The following is a 20,311-nucleotide window of genomic DNA, read 5'->3' on the forward strand; positions in this document are numbered from 1 at the left end:
TGAAAATGGTTATTCATTTTTGATTAACATGTCTACTCTGATTAGATTACGAAGGGAACCATTCTCGTTGGAATTTTACTGCGCTGAGTAGATGGGACGTGAATTATAAATTGTAAAATTGCCTCATCTTCCTTAGTCTCAGCATCCGTTATGACTTGCAAATTGTAGAAGCCTCGGAGGTATTACCAGAGAAAGTTCCCGTTGTTTTCGATCTGGTAGGATGTAGAATAACATTTTTTGGTGTTGTTTTATGTGCTATTAGATTGACAACTTAGTCTTTTGCTAGCAGTTGCCGCTATGGCATCCTTGCCATTTCGTTCGTTGCAATCCGTGATTGCACGTCGGGGTTTGTCCAAGTTGGGTCAGAGAGAGCAGCATATGTGCCTCCTGATGAGAGACTAATAAGTTTCGAAACCGGTAGAGGTGCTTGCTGCACTCTCTAATTGAACTGGAATAATGATGCGACTGTAGTTTCGTATTGCAACCAAATTGAAAATGGTTATTTATTTTTGATTTACATATTTACTCTGATTGGATTACGAAGGGAACCATTCTCATTGGGATTTTACCGCGCTGGGCAGATGGGACGTGAATTATAAATTGGAAAATTCCCTCATCTTCTTCAGTCTCAGCATCCGTTATGGCTTGCAAATTTTAGAAGCCTCGGAGGTGTTACCAGAGAAGGTTCCCATTGTTTTCGATCTGGTAAGACGTAGAGTATCATTTGTTGGTGTTTTTTTATGTGCTATTAGATTTAAAACTTAGTATTTTTATACAAGAAAATATTCCTATGAATTTTTGCATTAAGTTGGGAAATGTAACACAAATCCATTAAAAAATCCAAAATTGTTAAATCTGGTGATTGAGGCGGACAATGAGCACCAGAGAAGTTAGAGGATATCTGAAGAGAGGCTTTTGAAACTCAGGTTTACGGAGAAAAAACACAAACATTCTAGATGAGACTTCCAAGAAGGATCACTTCAACACACATCAGATCCAGAAATAGACAGAGCTACTAACAGAGACGGGAGAAAACTAGTCAGCTATCTCGAAAACAGTGATCAGATCAGTAAGTAGAACCAACCTAATTTCCTGGAGGCAACGACCTACCCGCTCACTTAGGCATAGCCGTGGCAATGACTCCAGACAGAAATATGGTAGCTGAATAATTGAGCAAAAGACTATAACCCCATCATACTCATACTGGAGATTGTCACATGGGAAGTGTACTAATGAGCATACGAATGAGCATGTACAGCTGGTTCCAAAAAAAAATCTGATACGACTCTTAAAGCGTATTTTGTAGAAAACTGAGCAGTGTATTTTGAAGGATAAATACTTATTATTTACATACTCTCACTGTCACTGTCACTGCCAAATATTAAAATTTGTCAGATAACTTATTCTGTTCAACTTTAAAAAAATGTCTCCACATGCTGGCAAAGAACTAAAATCAAGAATTAGATTAGATAACGAAATTAGAAGATGGTTGGTCACTATCTGCTGTAGCGAACCATTTTAACGTAAGCAGAACAACCGTTTTTAATATTAATAAAAGATGGAGAGAACAAGAAACTCTCGAAAGAAAGCAAGGTTTGGGAAGAGCTCTCTGAAGAAGACAATCTCATAGTTCCTTTTACGCAGATGGACCGAAGACTACAAGCTGTTAACACTGCTGATGGAGATATTACAAAATATTAATTTTATTGTTACATACCTAAATTTTGTATAGTTTTGGTCTTCCAGACCTTCGCTTTCTTTCGGGATTTTCTTGTTCCCTCCATTTTTTATTACGAGAAAAACTGTGGTTCTGCTTATGTTAAAATGTTTTGCTGCCTCTGATAGTGCCCAGTTATCTTTTAATTTGGTTAGAATTCTTGTTTTAATATACATATTGTTGAGTTTGTTTTATGCCTTAATAATAATAAAAATGATAACAACAAGCCTATTTTATGTAAAAACTATCATTTATATACTCTTTATAAAATGCAGAAATTCAAAATAATATAAAAATATTAATAATTACAATAATTTATAAATTAACATATTATGTAATCAGTTGTTTGTTTATTTTAACTGACTTTGACAGTCTGTCATAATAATTATAGTACAATGTCAGACCAATCAAATACACTGCTCAATTTTTTTTTTGTTTTGATTCTGGCCTTGGTTCAGAACCTTTAGCCACGTAAAGCTCAAAATAATTACATGTTATAACAGCCGGTTTCCGAAACGTTATTCAAATCTCCGATCATCTAATCGGCTGTCAGATTTGATCAACTGTTAACCTGTGATGGGTTTCTCAAACGCCAATTATTGTAAAATTGCATGATCATAGATCATGTAATCGATGATCTGACATACGACTTGGTAGCGATACTGTCATAATTGGCTGTTATCCTTCAAAATTTCAATTATATTAACCTCTAAATCCCAACTTGTATCTTTAGATTCTAAAGGTGCATTCTCTCTTACGTACTGTCACTTTTGTTTGGAGCAAGAATTGAACGAGAGCATTTTAAAAATGAGGCTAGGTAATATGACGAGAGTTGGAGATATAAAACAGTTTATTTATGATCTATAATATTTTATAATCGTATTTTTATTTTTGGTCTATATATTTACTTTTTATATTTATTTTTAATTTATTTACCGGCTGTTTTATTGTCTTCAAAGTTAGTTGCTATAATTTCTCACACGTTTTCCCTCTTATTTACATCGCTATAATCATTATGTTCTGCTTTTTAGAGCTCTGGCCTCTCAAAAAATAGCTCTATGAGTCTAGCATCCTTGTTATCTTACATTTTTAAAAGAAAAAAAAAATATAAATGATATAATCGAATATAAAAAATGTCCGAGATATCCATGTTCTGCAAGTTAAATAAATATTTTAAATTATTTCTTCCATAAAAAAATCTTATTTTTATTGAATAATATGATTTATATCATTTATATATGTGTTACTTGACAATTTTTTCCCGGTATTTGTTAGTTACAGTAATTAAAAAACTAAAAAAAAACTCTTAACGGTCCGTTAATCGACGGATAGTCGCAGATTAGGTAACAGTCCATTTTTACCGCCGTTTGACAAGCGAAACTGGTTAATCGACCTTTCGGAGACTCAAAACACTCATGATCGGCTGTTAACTAACGATTAATCTTTTGTCAGGTGATCGACTGTTGTTAAAACTAGTTTGGTTGACGTTTCTGACGCATTTAATCTATTGTTAATCGTCGATTACATAATTTTTGAGATGGTCATCCTTTCGGAAACCGGGCGTAATAAGAGTCGTATCAGTTTTTTTAGGAACCAGCTGTTCATAATTATGTGAAATTATTATTAATTTCAGAATTTTGCAAAGTGTAGGTATATCTTAGGTGAGGTTTCTTCTTCTTCTAATTTCCTGACCGTTATCGACGGTTGGATATCATATGTTGGCTACCGTATTCGCTATCGTGACTTTATTGACATCAGCTCTGAATAATAATGTAGTCGATTTTCCATACCATTCTCTTAGTTAAATTTTTCAGCCATGATGTGGATCTTTTCCTGAATGATAAGATGTAAAAGATCATTTTACATCTTATCAAGAGTATTCCAGCTTGCGTCTTTTAATTAGTCGAGGTTTGATAGTTTAAATGGGAATTTATTAGGGTTTATATCAACAGAAAATATTATAAAGTTTATTGCACTCTTACCAAGACTTCTTCTTTAACTTTTCACTAGTCGCGTTTTTTACACAAGTGGACCAGTTCGGCAGTTCGCTCGCGTTTTGAGTACACACGTGTCTCGCGTTTTGTTTAAACAGGTGTATCAGTTCACTCATGTTTTGACTAACCACGGATTCATGCACGATTAAAATCTTATTAGCAGATTCACGAGTACTGTGTCCACGTATTGTTTTAAATTATCATACAGAGAACAAGAGCGTTTGTTTCGCGTTAATGGAACCCATATAGAAAGGTCCAAAACCATAATATTGGTGTGACTCACGGGGATAACACAACCGATCCGTACGCTATGAGTGATAACACCAATGGGAGGTTATTACTAATCACAATGTTCGTTTTGGTACTGAGATTTAATCCAAAAGAAAAACTCCTTATTTTTCCCTTCAAGCAAAGAAGGATGTGATGAGAATTGTTCCGTGTGCAGGTGACAATAATACACTCAGGCCAGCAGTACAAGAGATAGTTTTTTCTCTCGAAGATGTCCAACTATACAGGCTGTAACGAAAATAGAGGTCATAAATTAAATCACATATTTTGAGACCAAAAATAGTTCGAATGAACCTAATTTACCTTAGTACAAATATGTACAAAAAAAAGTTACAGCCCTTTGAAGTTACAAAATGAAAATCGATTTTTTCGAATATGTCGAAAACTATTAGAGATTTTTTATTGAAAATGGACATGTCGCATTCTTATGGCAGGAGCATCTTAAAAAAGAATTATAGTGAAATTTGTGCACCCCATAAAAATTTTATGGGGGTTTTGTTCCCTTAATCCCCCCCAAACTTTGTGTACGTTCCAATTAAATTATTATTGTGGCACCATTAGTTAAATTCAATGTTTGTAAAACTTTTTTGCCTCGTAGTATTTTTTCGATAAGGCAGCTTATATCGAGTTGCGGCTTCTTTTTTAATATGTTTACATAAAAATTTTATGGGGGTTTTGTTCCTTTAAACCCCCCAAACGTTTGTGTATGTTTCAATTAAACTTTTAATGCGGTACCATTAGTTAAACACAGTGTTTTTAAAACTTTTTTGCCTCTTTGTATTTTTTGAGAAGACACTTTTTATCGAGATATTACTTCTTTTTTAATATGGTTCAAAATATACCTAAAAATGTAAATCATAAATAAATTTTCATATTATTACCAAGTCTCCATAATCGTACTTAGCCATATACAAATATGTGGTGGATTTGACAAATATTCAAAATATCTCGATAAAAACTAACTTTTCGAAAAAGTACTAGGAGGCAAAAAAGTTTTTAAAATATTGTGTTTAACTAATGTTACTACAATAATAATTAAATTGGAACGTACACAAATGTTTGGGGGTGTTTAAAGGAACAAAACCCCATAAAAATTTTATGGGGCGTCCAAATTTCACTATAATTTTTTCTTAAGATACTACTACCATAAGAATGCCACATATCTATTTTCAATAAAAGATCTCTAATAGTTTTCGATATATTGGAAAAAATCGATTTTCATTTTGTAACTTAAAAGGGCTGTAACTTTTTTTATGTGCACATTTGTACTAAGGTAAGTTAGGTTCAATCGAACTATTTTTGGTCCCAGAATATGTGATTAAATTTATGACCTGTATTTTTGTTACACCCTGTAATTGTCTGTGTGGGTAGGGACACAATTACGGTATTATTGGACAAGGTTGGCTTAAGACTTATTTAAAATTAATGGTTGTCATTACGGATTTAATACTTTCTTTCTTTCTTTCTCCCCTTCCTTTTACTTTTCAGGTGTCGGATTTGGGTTTTGTTTAGGTACATATTCACTCATCATTTCCATTCTTTTCTGTCTTGTGCTATTAGTTTCATCTCTTCTTGCGTTTTCTGTTTAATTTTTCCTGCTTCTACTATTAGCTGTATCCATTTTTTCCTCGGTCTGCCTTTTTTTTTGTAATATCCCTTGTTTCGTGAATTTTCCTTGTTAGTCTACTTGGTTTCATTCTCATTAGATGTCCATACCAGTTTAATAATTGTCTCTTTATTATTGTATTCATTATCGGTTCCTCTTTAGTTATATCTCGTATTGCCCCATTTCTTATTCTATCCCATTTGGTCTTTCCGGCTATAGCTCGTAGATGTCTCATCTCAATTGCATTTATCCTACTATTATGCTTTTTCTGTAAAGTCCAACTTTCGCTCGTATACAGTATCGTAGGTATCACAATCGTATTATATGTTTTAATTTTTTTTTCGTGGGACAACTCTTTTTTCCTCAGAACTGGCGCTAGTGCGTCGTACAGTTTGTTTGATTTTTTAGTTCTGTTTGTTATTTCGAGATCTATTTTCCCATTATTGGTAATTATATTTCCAAGATAATCATATGCGGTAACTATTTTCAGTTGAGTGTTTTTGCATTTTATATTTACTTCATTTTCTTTCTTACGCCAATGACCATTACTTTTCTCGATGTTTATTTCCAATTTTAATTTTTAATTTATACAGTAAATAATATAACATTATTTTTTACATGTGAAAATTGAACAAGAAGAAGTTCACCCCTCAACTTACAAAAATAAAAGACAAAGTGGCCAATTTTTAAAAAACTAGTCAGCGAAGAAATCAGAAATATCCCAATCATAAGAAGCCCAAAAATACAAAAGCAAGAGCCCTAGACTTCGAAAACATCATGAGAGAATCTATAAATTAATAACAACAGTGTGGAAGAGAAATATACCCACAACAGAGGTAGATTTGGAGACATCAGCCAAGAACTAAGAGAACTAATTAAGGAGAAGAAGAGAGCAATAAAAATAACCAGAACAACAAGGGCTTAAGGAGACAAGAATGAAGCAAATATACTAAATAGGTAGATCAAAGACGGGTCCAAAAACACGCGAGCCACAAATGTTACAGCCATGTGAAACAACACGAATAAAAGAAAAAACTTATGCCATGCATGAAAAGTATATAAATGTACAGGTTGGCGGACATATACAGAGTTGTTTTTATTGCTTTTTTATATTTTATAGTGTTGTTTGTCTTGTTGTTTTAGTTAATTATATACGTTGAGATCTGGAAAATGTTTCTTTGTTTTTTCCACAGCATACTACCTTTCCTTAACTTCGTTTACCGGTGACAGTAAAGGTTAGGTTTAAAATTTACACCTTTCTTACAATATCTCGAGACAGAAAAAGGTATCTGTTGCTAATTTGATCTAATTTTTTAATACAGTATTAAAAATGCATACTTGTATTTAATATTTTTCAAAGAAAACTAGATTTCTGAAAATAATTAAATAACCCCTCCTAGCTGGCATATTACTTAATAGGCTGTTTCGAAATTATAACTCTTACATTGACAAAAAAGAGCTGTTTTCAACAAGGCCAAGTTTGCAAAATTCGATTTAGCAGAACCGGACTTAAGCAATTTTTTCATAACAAGGTTCCCACTCACCCCCACCTCTTATTTTCATACATACATACATACATAATCGGTTGCCTCTTTTACCATTAGGTGTCGAGGATTCCTCCTTTATATAATACTCTCTGCAAATTTACGCCACTTCTTCCTATCTACTGCTAAAACTTTTGCTTCTTGCCACGATGTTCCTCTTTTCTTGAGTATTTCGTTTACACTAGTGTTCCAGCTTTTCCTTGGTCTGCCCCTCCTGCTTTTACCCACTGCTTTGGCCTCCCATGTCATTTTTACTTGTCTCTCACCACTCATGCTTATCATGTGTCCAGCCCATTTTAACTTCTTTTCTTCAACTTTTTCGTTGAGCGATTTTACCTGTAATTCATGTCTTATATCTTCGTTTCTTCTTTTGTCTAATCTTCTTGCTCCCACCACTTTTCTTAAGTATCTCATTTCTGTAGCTTGTAATCTTTTTCTTTGTCTGTCATTAAGTACCCAGTTTTCTGCCCCATATATTGTAATTGGCATATATACAGTTTTATATACTGTCATTTTGGTTTTCCTCGATATTTCTTTTTTGTTTAGGAAATTTTTATACAGTGAATAATAAGTTCTCGTTGCCAATTTTATTCTGTTTCCAATTTCATCTTCTTGTGTACCTTTGTTGTTTAACATTATTCCCAAATACTTAAAGAGGTCTACTTGCTCGATTTTTTGCCCTTCGATCTCAATATTTACAGTTGCTTCTTTGTTGGCTATTGTCATTACTTTAGTTTTCTCCATATTTATTATTAAGTTGTAGTTTTTTAGTTCTTCAGCCCAGATTCTAATGTTATCTGCGAGGCCTTTTCAGTTCTTGCAACTAATACAATGTCATCAGCAAATGCACAGGCTTCAATTTTTATTTGTTGCAAATTTCTATACCCTATAGCGCAATTTTTAGTTTTTTTCCAACACTTTTTAATAACTTCATCCATAACGGAAATAAATAACAGTGGGCTCAACACTCCACCTTGTCTAACCCCGTCGTTATTAGAGAATTCGCCGGAGATTAAGTTACTTGTCCTGACCTGGTTTTTTGTGTTGACATACAAACTTTTTATTACACTTACAAGTTCTTCATCTACTTCCTTGTTTATCAGGCTTTGCCATATTCCTTCTCTATTGACCATGTCAAACGCCTTTTTCATATCTAAAAACGCCAGGTACAGTGTATCGTTTTTTAACAGTGTTTTTTCAGTAATTTGCTGTAGTGTGAATATATGATCTTGTACGCTGTGTGATGGTCTAAATCCACTTTGTATATCCGCCAGTCGAGGCTCAACTATTTCTCGTAGTTTCTTTTCTAGGATAATTTCGTAGATTTTCAACGCTGAGCAGAGAAGTGATATACCCCTATAATTACTGCACTCTTTCGTGTCTCCCTTTTTGTGTATAGGCAGTATTATTGAAATGTTCCAATCCTCTGGGATTTTTTTGTTTGTCCACGCTAAATTTAGTAGGTCATGTAATTCTTGTTTACCCTGTTGTCCAAGATATTTCAATAATTCAGCATCTATTCCGTCGATCCCTGCTGCTTTACCAACTTTTAGTTTTTCTAGTGCATCTTCAACTTCTTCCATCTTTATTTTAGTTTCATAAACGTCTTCTTGCCCTCTTTCAGGTGTTTCGTCTGTTATCTGTGTGCAATTCTCTGCTGTTGTATTTTCATTGTTTAAAAGCTCCTTGAAATATTCTCTCCACCTTTCTATAATGGGCTCATCCTCAGTTATTATATTTCCGTTTCTATCTGTTATCTGCTGTAGTTTAATTTCCGTTTTACTTCTCATATTCTTTAATACTCTATAAAATAATTTTGTATTTTGGGTACTATTTTCTTCCATAGTTCTTCCAAATTCTTCCCAGGCGTTCTGCTTTTCTTGTTTTATCCTTGCTTTAACTTTGTTGCGCTGTTCCTTGTATTTATCGTATGCCTCTTGATTTCTTTTTTGTATGTACATTTTCCATAGCCTTTTCTTTTCTCTGACTTCTTTTTTAATATCGTTGTTCCACCAGCTTGTCTGCTTTTTATGATTATTTCTTCTGGTATACCCGCAAACTTGCCCTGCTGTTTCTAATAGTATTGCCTTAAATCTGATCCACTTTTCTTCCACATTTCTACTTTGTCTTCTCTTTTCAATCCTTGCAAACTGTTTTTCTGTTTTTTCTATATACTCATTTCTTGTTTGCAAGTTTCTCAGCTTATAGGTTCTTATTTTTCCGCTATAGTTTTTGTTTTGTATCTGTTTTCGGTCCTCGACTTTGTTGTTATTCTTGAATACTCCTTCTAGTAGATAATGGTCACTACCTATATTATAGCTTCTTTTCACTCTGACATCTTTAACTTTACTCCTTTCTTCCCGAGGAAGAATTATGAAGTCTATTATTGATTTTTCATTTCGCTGGGGCATTGCTCTTGTTATCTTGTGTATTTCCTTGTGTTCAAAGAAAGTGTTGGCTATAACTAAATCATTATCTATACAAAACTCTAGCAATCTTTTCCAGTTTTTATTAATTGTGTGTTCTCCGTGCCTACCTATAGCTCCTTGCCATTTCATGTTTTCGTTTCCCACTCTAGCATTGAAGTCTCCCAATATTATGAGTGTTCCCTCATAATCTTCTACTGTCTGCTGTAGTTGTTCCCAAAATTGATTTTTGTCGTTTGCTTTGTCACTTTCGCCAGGTGCGTATATTACAATCAAAGTTATAATATCGCTTTTACTACAATTCATTGATACTTTCCATAGTCTCTCATTGATGAACTCCCAATTTCTTATACCTTTTACTTTATCTTTGGGTATCAAACAGGCTACTCCTGCTCTGGCCCATTCAGTTTCCTTTACACCACTGTATATTAATAGATTTCCATCTCCTATTATTTGTGTCCCAGCTCCCTTTTTTTTTGTCTCAGTGATGGGTATTGCAGCATAGTTTGTGTTGCTAAGGGTTTCTACTAATTCTAAATCTTTTCCACTTATTCCTCTAACATTCCATGTCGCTGTTCTCCATACTTCTCCTTTCTTATCTATAACTTTCAGTTCCATTTCTTTTTCCGTTTTCATTGCCGAATTTGTCGTCGTTTTGTCCGCCTCTCCTTTTATTAGTTTTTTGGATTAGCTCTGTTGCTCTCTTTTTCAATTGTGCCAGTTTCCATATTCCATTTCCATATTTCATCATTTATAATGATCTTCTGGTATTTAACTTTTACAACATTACCTTTTTGCCTCCGTTCATTTGCATATTCTCTTAGTTGTTTTTGAATCTCTCTTTCTTGGATCGTATAGTCATCATCAATAAAAAGTTTTCTTCCTTTAATATGTCTTAACTTGTTTTTATTTTTCATTATGTCTGCTTTATCACCATATGTACTCAATTCTAACTTGCACATTCTCTTATTCAGTTTCGTTATCTCTTTTATCTCACACTTTGTTCCAAGAAAAGTTTGCAACTGATTCTCTATATCTTCTTTTAGCTCTATAGTATCTCCTGCAGTTTCAAATCCGGTGATAATAATGTTATTTCGACGTTCTTTCTTTTCCATAGCTTCAAGTTTATATTCTAGCACCCTGATTTTAGTTTTCATTACTTCATTTTCTCTTCTAATCTCTTTTACTTCTTCCAAACTCTGCTTCCATTCACTTGTTAAATCTTTGACAATTTTTATTAATTCTTTACGCTCAGTTCTCATTTCTTTCATTTCATTTGCTATCTCTCTCATTCCGTTTGTTACTTCTTTAACCATCTCGCTCATTTCATCCATTCCGTATTCCTCTGATACGCCTATGGAATGTGTAATATGTGTTGCCTATCTGCTAGCGCATCTTATTTTCAAAGGTAGGCTTAAACTTGTGAAATCAAATATGCGCAGAATTTTATTAAAAATACGATGATCGCATTTCCAGTGCCCCTTCATTGGGCAAATTTTGTAAAATTTTGATTTTTTTACTTTTTGATATTCAATTACGCCCTCTAGTGGTGAAGATGAAAATAATTTCCAAGCTTTTCTCGAGGCAACTTTTGTTATAAATGTATTTTTCTCAAAGTTGTACTAGACGGTTCTTGAGATATGGCCGAGAGCCATTCTTTTTGGGATACCCGGTCAATGTCCCATTATTTCTATTTTATTTAATTCCTAACTTTCTATTTCACAGATATATTTCTAACAAAAGAGAGTATATTTCGTTTTATTTTTTTTTGTCTGGCTCAGAAACTCCTACTGTATGCATTGCCTTAATTTCTTGGTCCCAAAATGCTTTTAAATACTTTTTAGTCTATTATGTATCATCTGTTTGCTTCTTTCACAATAAGGGTAGGGTTAAAGGATAACTAAGTTTTATAAACGCGTTAAGAAGTTCGTTTTGTTTATTCGCCACAACAAACTTCGGGGTTTGGGAGAGCTAATGGATTTTGTGTATTGCAGCATGCTGGTGATCTGGTCCTTTTATTAACTTTTTAATGATACTAAGATATAGACCAGTGATTGTTAGTCTAATTTCCTGTTTTACAAAATACTGCTGTTTTATCAACTTCATATATTCAACTTATACATTCCTTAATAGCAGCATTCCGAGGATCCGATATAAGGTCAAACTTCACCTAGTTGTTTATCGGATAAAAATTATTGGGTATGTAATTTAGTTTGATAGCAATTACAAAAAACAAGGCATGCTCGATCTAATTTTTTCTAACTATATTTATTGATTAATAATTAAAAAATGAGTTTTTTATAAAAAAAAATTTCGACCCGGATAGATACTATTTCAGATTTTTTGGATCAATTTAAACAAAAAATGGCTTTTGTAATTTTTCTGTAAAGCTGATCATTTTCGAGTTATAAACAATTTAAAACTGAAAAAAGAAAGAAATATGACGATTTTCAAAGCTCAAAAACACAAGTAAAATATATTATTTTTGTAATCATCTTCATCATCGTCATTTGGCTCTACTACTATATGTGAGTCTTAGCCGCGTTTACTATTTCTCTCCATTGTTGTCGGTCCTGACCAGCTACTTCCCATTGCTGTACTCCCATTTTGCGTAAATCACTGGCCACTGCGTCCTTCCATCTCTTTCTTGGGCGATCAACTGAACTTTTGCCATTGGGTCTTTCCCAGAATGTGGCGTTCATATGTCTTTCGTCACTCGATTTTAGCACGTGACTCGCCCATCGTATTCGGTTTGCTTTAATGTAGCGTACTATGTTTTCATCTCCATATATTGTCTGGAGTTCATCATTGTGTCTTCTTCTCAATTCTCCTGTTCCTGTCTTTTCTCTGCAAGGCCCATAGATAGTCCGCAGTACCTTTCTTTTAAGTTGAAACGGTTCAAACGAAGGCAAATATTTTGCCTTATGCAGAAACCAAAAATTGTAAATTTATCGTAACATATTTGTGTCCCATCCTGTAGACATAAAAATATTTCTTCATAATATGCCAAGCGAATGTAAAAGTGAGAATTTGCAGTTTACCCATCTTGTTAAAGAAAGACGTTATTATATTTTACGGTCATAGGTATCTATATTCGATTTCCTGTGTTTGTGATGTAAAAAAGAGTTACAATGTAGCTAATGATCGTTCTGGCTCCAATAATCCTGGTAGTTAGATACACACACGTGCTAATATCAATATCAGAAAGCGCGGGTGTTAATTGTGGACTCAGCAGTACCTTTATTAAAATGTTAGAGCTAAGTAAGGTTGGCTGACATGGCTAAATGATCCTGTTGGTTAAAGAGTATAATTCCCTACCAAGAAGGTTGGATTTAGAATGTGTTTTGATTTTCCTATTGGTTAATACATAAGCGTAGGAAGCTTAGATATTTTTTTATTGGTCAAAAAAGAGAATTAGGTGACTGAAAGGAGAGGGAACAGAGTTTATGACAGAAAGTCAAAGTTCTGAGGAAAGACAGTTAACTTTGATTAGACATGCAGTGAAGTCCAGTTTTTTTGTCTGTGCCAAAGTTAGGCTCAGATGGAATCTTGAGTAGATTCTGTAGTGAAAGTAGCAAGAGCTATGTGTTTGTCATAAATACCATACCGGTATATTTTTGTGTCGTTGTTCCGGTAAAATAAATGGAACAGTGTATCTAGTGGTGGCGTGGAGTATTTCTTTTTTCAAGAATAACTTAATTCAATCTTCGCGGGAGGTCTTTCCCGACCTTTTAACTAAAGATCAATTGTTTAAACAATTTTTTTAATCATTAAATTTATGAAATATATATACACACCGTTTTTTTAGGCGTCAACGCCCTTCCGGTAGGGATCTATGGAGGAGTGTCACCGAGCCGCAAGCCCTTATCCCTTGCCGTACCGCTCCTCCATAGGCCGATCAGACACCAGCTTATTCCAGACCAAGTCGTAGATTCTTTTTAGAATTTTAGACTACGACGTCAGCCTTTTTATTTTTCTATTCACCGGGCTGGGGCACGAACCTCGATCGTCTCGACCGCATATCCACTATAGATTTGTCAATCGTGCGCCTCGGTCCGCTTGGCTAATCTGATCGACAAATCGACTAAATTTATGAAATGCTTCATTGAAAATCAAATTAAGCAGTTACTTTTTTAAAAATAAAACAAGACTATGGAATTTTATCTTTTGTATAAAAACAATTTGTGTAATAGTACAAATATTTGTATAATACAGAGTGTTAGTGAAGTGTCGCTCTACCAGAGTTCCAGCCGAGATACACAAAGCTCCAGCCCAGAGTACAACCCCAGATCATCAGGTATATGTAACGAACTGTTTAATTTTTTTTTTCGAACTTTTGAAAACGTGAAGGACTTCATATATTTATTTACTTCTTGCCAATTCAGTTTTGCATTTTAACCATTGTTTTTTCAACAAATAAACAATGAATATGTTTTAAACTTATATGTCTTTTTATTTTGCACAATCTATCTCTGATCCTTATTGTCATAAAACATACAGACTACCGCAGACCGCAATGGTAAGTACCGATTTCTATTCAATGGAATGCTATTGCAAGTAGTTTTTTTTTTGGAATTTTTGTATAGGCATATGGCAGTATGTTTTGATTTGTTGATGGCGCCCAATAATTAATAGTTTTTTCTTAATAAATATTATTTCAAAAACTCACTCCCTTAATTCTCTCAGACTGTTGCTTACCGGGGTATTACGAAAAGTTATGTAGCACAAAGTTTATCAAGCCTATGCCTAACACCTAACAATATTATCAGTATAATTTTATGTTTGTTTAATTTGTCGTGCTACAAAGTACCAGGAATTTTGTTGTTTCTACTTGGTTCAGAGTCCATGTTTCGCTTCCATACGTTATTGTGGGATTAATTATTGACTTATATCCTCTTATTTTTGCTGGTCTTGAGAGTATTTTTGATTTTAGTAGGGTCATTAATGAGTAATATGCCCTGTTTCCTGTAATGATCCTGGCTGCCACGTCCTTTTTGTATTTATTTTTAAATGTTATGATCGCTCCCAGGTACTTAAATTCTTTGACCACTTCAAAGTTGTATTCATTAATTGTTACGTTTTGTCTAACCGTTGGTCTTAGGTCCTTCGTAACCACCATGTACTTGGTCTTGTCCTCGTTGACCTTAAGACTTTATTGGCATACTTTATTGGAATGTAGACTACTTGGTAGACATACTTTGTTGGAATGGTTGTCGAAGCTGTCCTAATTGAGCTAGAATGCCTGCTGGGAGAGGTGTCATTTTGCAGCATTTTTAAAGCTCTTTACAGTGATATATACAGCATGATGTTATGATAAACAAATTTTTCTCAGACAGAAAAAATATATTTTGATTGTTTTTTTCCAAAAAGTATATAATTTAAAATTTTCATAATATTCATACAAATACATAGTACTGTTGTTAATAACATTGTTTATATGACTGAACAGAGAATTAAATAACGTTTCAAATGAGCTAACACACGACCTATAGTCTCATTTTAAAAAATCATCGATTAGGTCATCACGCCCAGATGGATGACGTCACTAGTATGATATATGCCAAAACATTACAATTTAAAAATTAAAAATGGACCTGTTTCAATTTTGGGATTTTTCCTTTAAGTCGCCAGCTTGCGACATTACGAATTTATTCCTTTCATTTACACCATACTGTATGTGAAAAAATTTATTTTTTTTTTGTTGAACCCATCACCGTCCCATGATAAAAGTTTTATATGCTATTAAAAAGAGTATTATGTATTTGTAGGAATATTATGAAAATTTTAAATTATGTACTTTTTGGAAAAAACTTCATCAAAATATATTTTTTTTTGTTTGAGAAAAACTTGTGTATCCTAACATCATGCTGCATATTTATATCACTGTAAAGAGCTTTAAAAATGCTGCAAAATGACTCCTCTCCCAGCATTCTAGCTCAATTAGGACAGCGTCTACAACAATTCCAATAAAGTATGGTGTTTTGGATTTTTTGGAAAACTTTACATAACCATATTTCGGAAACAGCTTGATAGTCCTGTCGCCAGGGGGGGTACAACGGCCTTCTTAATTCAGATGGACTTACCCAAGTTTTTTTTATGTATTTTGACCCGTAGAACACGAATTTTTTGGGTAACAGTTGATCCGGATGTCGATAAGATTGTTATAAACGAAGAAGTTGAGGAATTACATAACAGCGATTTCTCGCAAAACAAAACATTTTTTTGTATTTTTTGGGTCATTCTAACCAAAAAATGTTCCTACAAGTTTTTTCGTAGGATGCATAGTTTTCGAGATAAACGCGGTTGAACTTTCAAAAAATCGAAAAATTGCAATTTTTGAACCCGAATAACGTTTGAATAAAAAATAAAATAGCAATTCTGCTTACCGCCTTTAAAAGTTTAAGTCAAATTATATCTGTTTTGAATATTTGCATTGCTAAAAATTTATTTTTTGATTGTTAAAAAAAGCTATAAACACATAGTGTTTCCCGTGCCTAATACATGCGTTTTAATGCATGTTACTTAGAAATAGCCCCGCTTGCACTTTTACCTCCTCTACGTACTCGTTCGATTTTAAATGAGAAATCATTGAAACATCACTCAAGCACTAGGTGTTTATAGCTTTGTTTTAACAATAAAATAATACATTTTTAGCAATACAAATAATTAAAACCGATATAATTTGACTTGAACTTTCAAATGCGATAAGCAGAATTGCTATTTTATTTTTTAATCAAAAGTTTTTCGGGTTCAAAAATTAGAATTTTTCGTTTTTTTGAAAGTTCAACCGCGTTTATCTCGAAAACTATGCATCATACGAAAAAATTTGTAGGAACATTTTTTGGTTAGAATGGCCCAAAAAATACAAAAAAATGTTTTGTTTTGCGAGAAATCGCTGTTATGTGATTCCTCAACTTCTTGGTTTATAACAATCTTATCGACATTCGGATCAACTGTTACCCAAAAAATTCGTGTTCTACAGGTCAAAATACATAAAAAAAACTTGGGTAAGTCCATCTGAATACAGGAGGCCGTTGTACCCCCCCTGGCGACAGGACTATGAGATAAGAATTTCAAATTTTGTATTTTTGTTTTCCTTATTATTCACTATGAATATTCCAAATTATAATCAAATCTGAACTGGGGTGGAAATTAGGTGTGTTGAGTTGATATGGAATGACCAAGTGACATAGAGTTATTACTCAGCTTTTAGCAAATTAAGTTCGATTACAAGTTTAAGTGCAAATATACTATAAACACTATATGTATTTTAGATACAATTTTGTATACACCCTAAATAATTTATTCCATGAGCCTACGAAATGGTCACGACCAATATGTTTTCAAAGCAGGTAATATAAAGGTTTCCACTCACGACCGTCAACATTTATTTAGGCCAATTTACTTAACAACAGTAAAATTTATCTTATTTTAAATGCTTTAAAAGGTAAGGTAATGATAGACCTTAACACTTTTATGGATATTTAAAGGTGTAGATAATATCTTTGGGGGAATAACGTAACAGACTATTGCTAGTAAATAAAATAATGGAGGCATAAAAAAATAGAAGTACCTGTTTCAGTTTTAGTACTTATATGTATATTGAGCCAATAAAATAAAATGGTCTAATCTATCCAGATGAGTGCGAAGATGATTATTGGTTTATGAAAAATTATCGACTCAGCGATCCTGTGCTCCACTCTCACGTTGGTATTAACGACAGAGACATAAGTAGGCTTCGTTCAAGAAAAAACCCTCTGGATTCTGCAAGGATACTAATTGAAAGGAATTTTGAAATAACCGACCGTTGGCAAGAAGATTGGAAGAAGCCTCGGGGAATGCTCCACATGACATCCGGAATATGCCATGTATTACAAGCAAGCCAGAGGGTTTCAATCAACCAAGACGGATCTGGTCAACACTAAACAGAATTAGAACCAACTGTGGTAGGTGCTCTTTTTTTTATTGTTTGTTTACTGTGCAATCAGTCTAAAAAGAAACAGACCATAAACACATTTGTTGAAATTTACAATGGCCTGAAGAGAAATATTTCAATAAATATTTACTCTACATGAGTATTACAATTACGTTTACAATTAGTGTTTCTTAAGTTAAGAATGGTAAATCTAATGGAAATTTTTGCTTAAGGCGTCTTATTTGTTGACTATTGTCTAATAAATTTAGCGCTAACACATTTGGGTGGTTTTCTAGTCGCTGCAAATATTTATCACTGTGTGACACTATCACTTCACTCACAGTTGGCACTTGAAGGTCTTGTAGGATGTCTTTGTTGCTTACAAACTACGGCGCATCAGTTATTGCTCGTAAGACCTTGTTTTGAAACCGGTCCATGATTGCTAGATTGGATTTTGAAGCAGTGCCCCACAACTGTATTCCGTACGTCCAAATTGGCTTGAGTATGGCATTGTATGCTAGTAATTTATTTCTCAACGACAACTGGGATTTTCTTCCAAGCAACCAATAGTATTTTCTATATATGGTATCAAGATGTTTTCTTTTTTTCCATATATGAGTTTTCCAAGTGAGTCTCTTGTCCATATGTAGGCCTAAGTACTTTACGGTATCAACCGTTGGAAGGGGAGCATTGTTGAGTGATATTTGAGGAGAATCGCTATAACATTTAGTGAATGCTATGTGGCTTGATTTGGATTCGTTAAGTTTTATCTTCCATTTCTTAGTCCATTTCTGGACTTTATTTAGGTTTTCTTGGAGTTGGTCTGCTGCAACAACGGGATCTGAATATACCGCCATTATTGCAGTATCGTCTGCAAATGTGGCTGTATATACTTTATTGTCCGTAGGCAAATCATAGGTAAATAGTAGATACAGGATCGGCCCAAGAACGCTACCTTGAGGAACGCCTGCCTTTATGAGATGTAGACCGGTTATCTCGTCTTCATATTTTACCTGGAAATATCTTTCTTTTAAGTATGAGTATAGTATGTCATAAATGTTCTGGTGTAAGTCCCTTTTTAGTTTATAGAGTAGTCCCTGATGCCATACCTTGTCAAAAGCTTGACTCACATCGATGAATGCAGTTGAGCAATATTGCTTACTTTCAAAAGAGTTTTGGATTAATTCTACCAGTCGATGGATTTGTTCAATTGTTGAATGTTTGATTCTAAATCCAAATTGGTGTATCGGTAGAAGTTCTTTTTCTGCAATAATTTTCATTAGTCTCTTAGCTAGTAATTTTTCCATAATTTTCGACATGACAGGCAGTAGACTTATTGGTCGGTATGAAGTTGTTTCGTGTTGAGGTTTACCAGGTTTAGGGATTAGTATTATTTGCGCTACTTTCCATTGCGCAGGAAAATATTTGAGTCTTATGACAGCGTTAGTAAGGTAGGTTAACATAAGTATTCCTTTTCGCGGTAGTTCTTTCATAATTCTTCCAGTGATTAGGTCGTGTCCTGGAGCTTTTTTAGGGTCTAGCTCTGTTTTTATAATGCACCGTACCTCATTTGGTATAATATGTTGTATTTGCTCATCTGATGGTATTTGTGCATCAAGAAATGCTATAATTTCGTCATCTGTGTCTTCTCTTGTTGAGAGAGGTTTGAAAACTGTTTCAAGATGTGTAGCGAAAATTTCTGCTTCCTCTTTATTTGTTTTTGCCCAACTTCCATCAGGTTTCCTTATCGGTGGAATATGTTCTTTGGGATGCTTTAATTTTTTAGTTGCTTTCCATAAGCTGTAATTTGTATCCTTTGTTGTCGTTAGGTTTTCGACATAGTTTTGGAAGCTCTCATTTTTAATGCTCGATAGGTAGTCTTTTAAATGTTTCGCTGCTCTGTTATAATTGGTTTTATCTGCAGGGTGTCTTGTGTTTTGCCAGATCTTTCTTAAGTGGCGCTTTTCTTTAATCTTCTCCCTTATACTAGGAGGACAGTGACTTCTGTTTTGGGTTCTGAGCAATGGTGGAGTTGATTCCCACGAGGCATACTGTATTAATTCTGTAAATTGTTGTACTTGGTTTTCCAATTCTTGGTGTGTTTTTAAAGATATATTGAGGTTTACTTCATTTTCTAATATTTCTCTAAATAGATTCCAGTTGGTAGCTTGATTATGGAGAATCAGTGGTTTTGGTTTTTCTTGGATATTTGTATGAATCGTAGCTATTATTGGTGTATGATCTGAGGCAATATCATAATTAGGTTCGATGGTTAGATAATTGTTGGAGAATCCTTTGGTCACAAAGAAGTCAAGGCAATCTGGGTATTTCTGAGGGTCTGTAGGCCAGTAGGTTGGTGTATAGGTGGACAGATGATTTAGGTGTAGTTCTTGAATGACTTGATGCAGTATTCTTCCTCTTCCTGGAGCTGTTAGACGAGATCCTCAGCTAGTGTGTTTAGCGTTATAGTCGCCTCCTGCTAGGAATCTGTTGCCGTTATTTCTAAATAATTCTGTAAACATTTCTTTATTTGCTCGATAGTTTGGTGGTTAATACACCGCTGTTATTGTAATTGGTCATTCCAATCCTCTATTACTACGCTGGTTGCCTGTATGTCATTTTTTTCTACTTTGTTAAGGAGATAGTGTTTAAGTCCATTTCGAATTAACACTGCTGCCCCAGCTCTGGCTAATCGATCTACATCGGGATGGGCTGCGTTGTAAACTTCAAAATTTGGGATTTTGAAACTAGTTTTTGAGGTAAGGTGTGTTTCAGAGACTAACAATATGTCAATTTTTTTAGTTACTAGGAATACTTCTAT

This window comes from Diabrotica virgifera, chromosome 8 (assembly GCF_917563875.1).
Source record: "Diabrotica virgifera virgifera chromosome 8, PGI_DIABVI_V3a".
NCBI classification, from domain to species: domain Eukaryota; kingdom Metazoa; phylum Arthropoda; class Insecta; order Coleoptera; family Chrysomelidae; genus Diabrotica; species Diabrotica virgifera.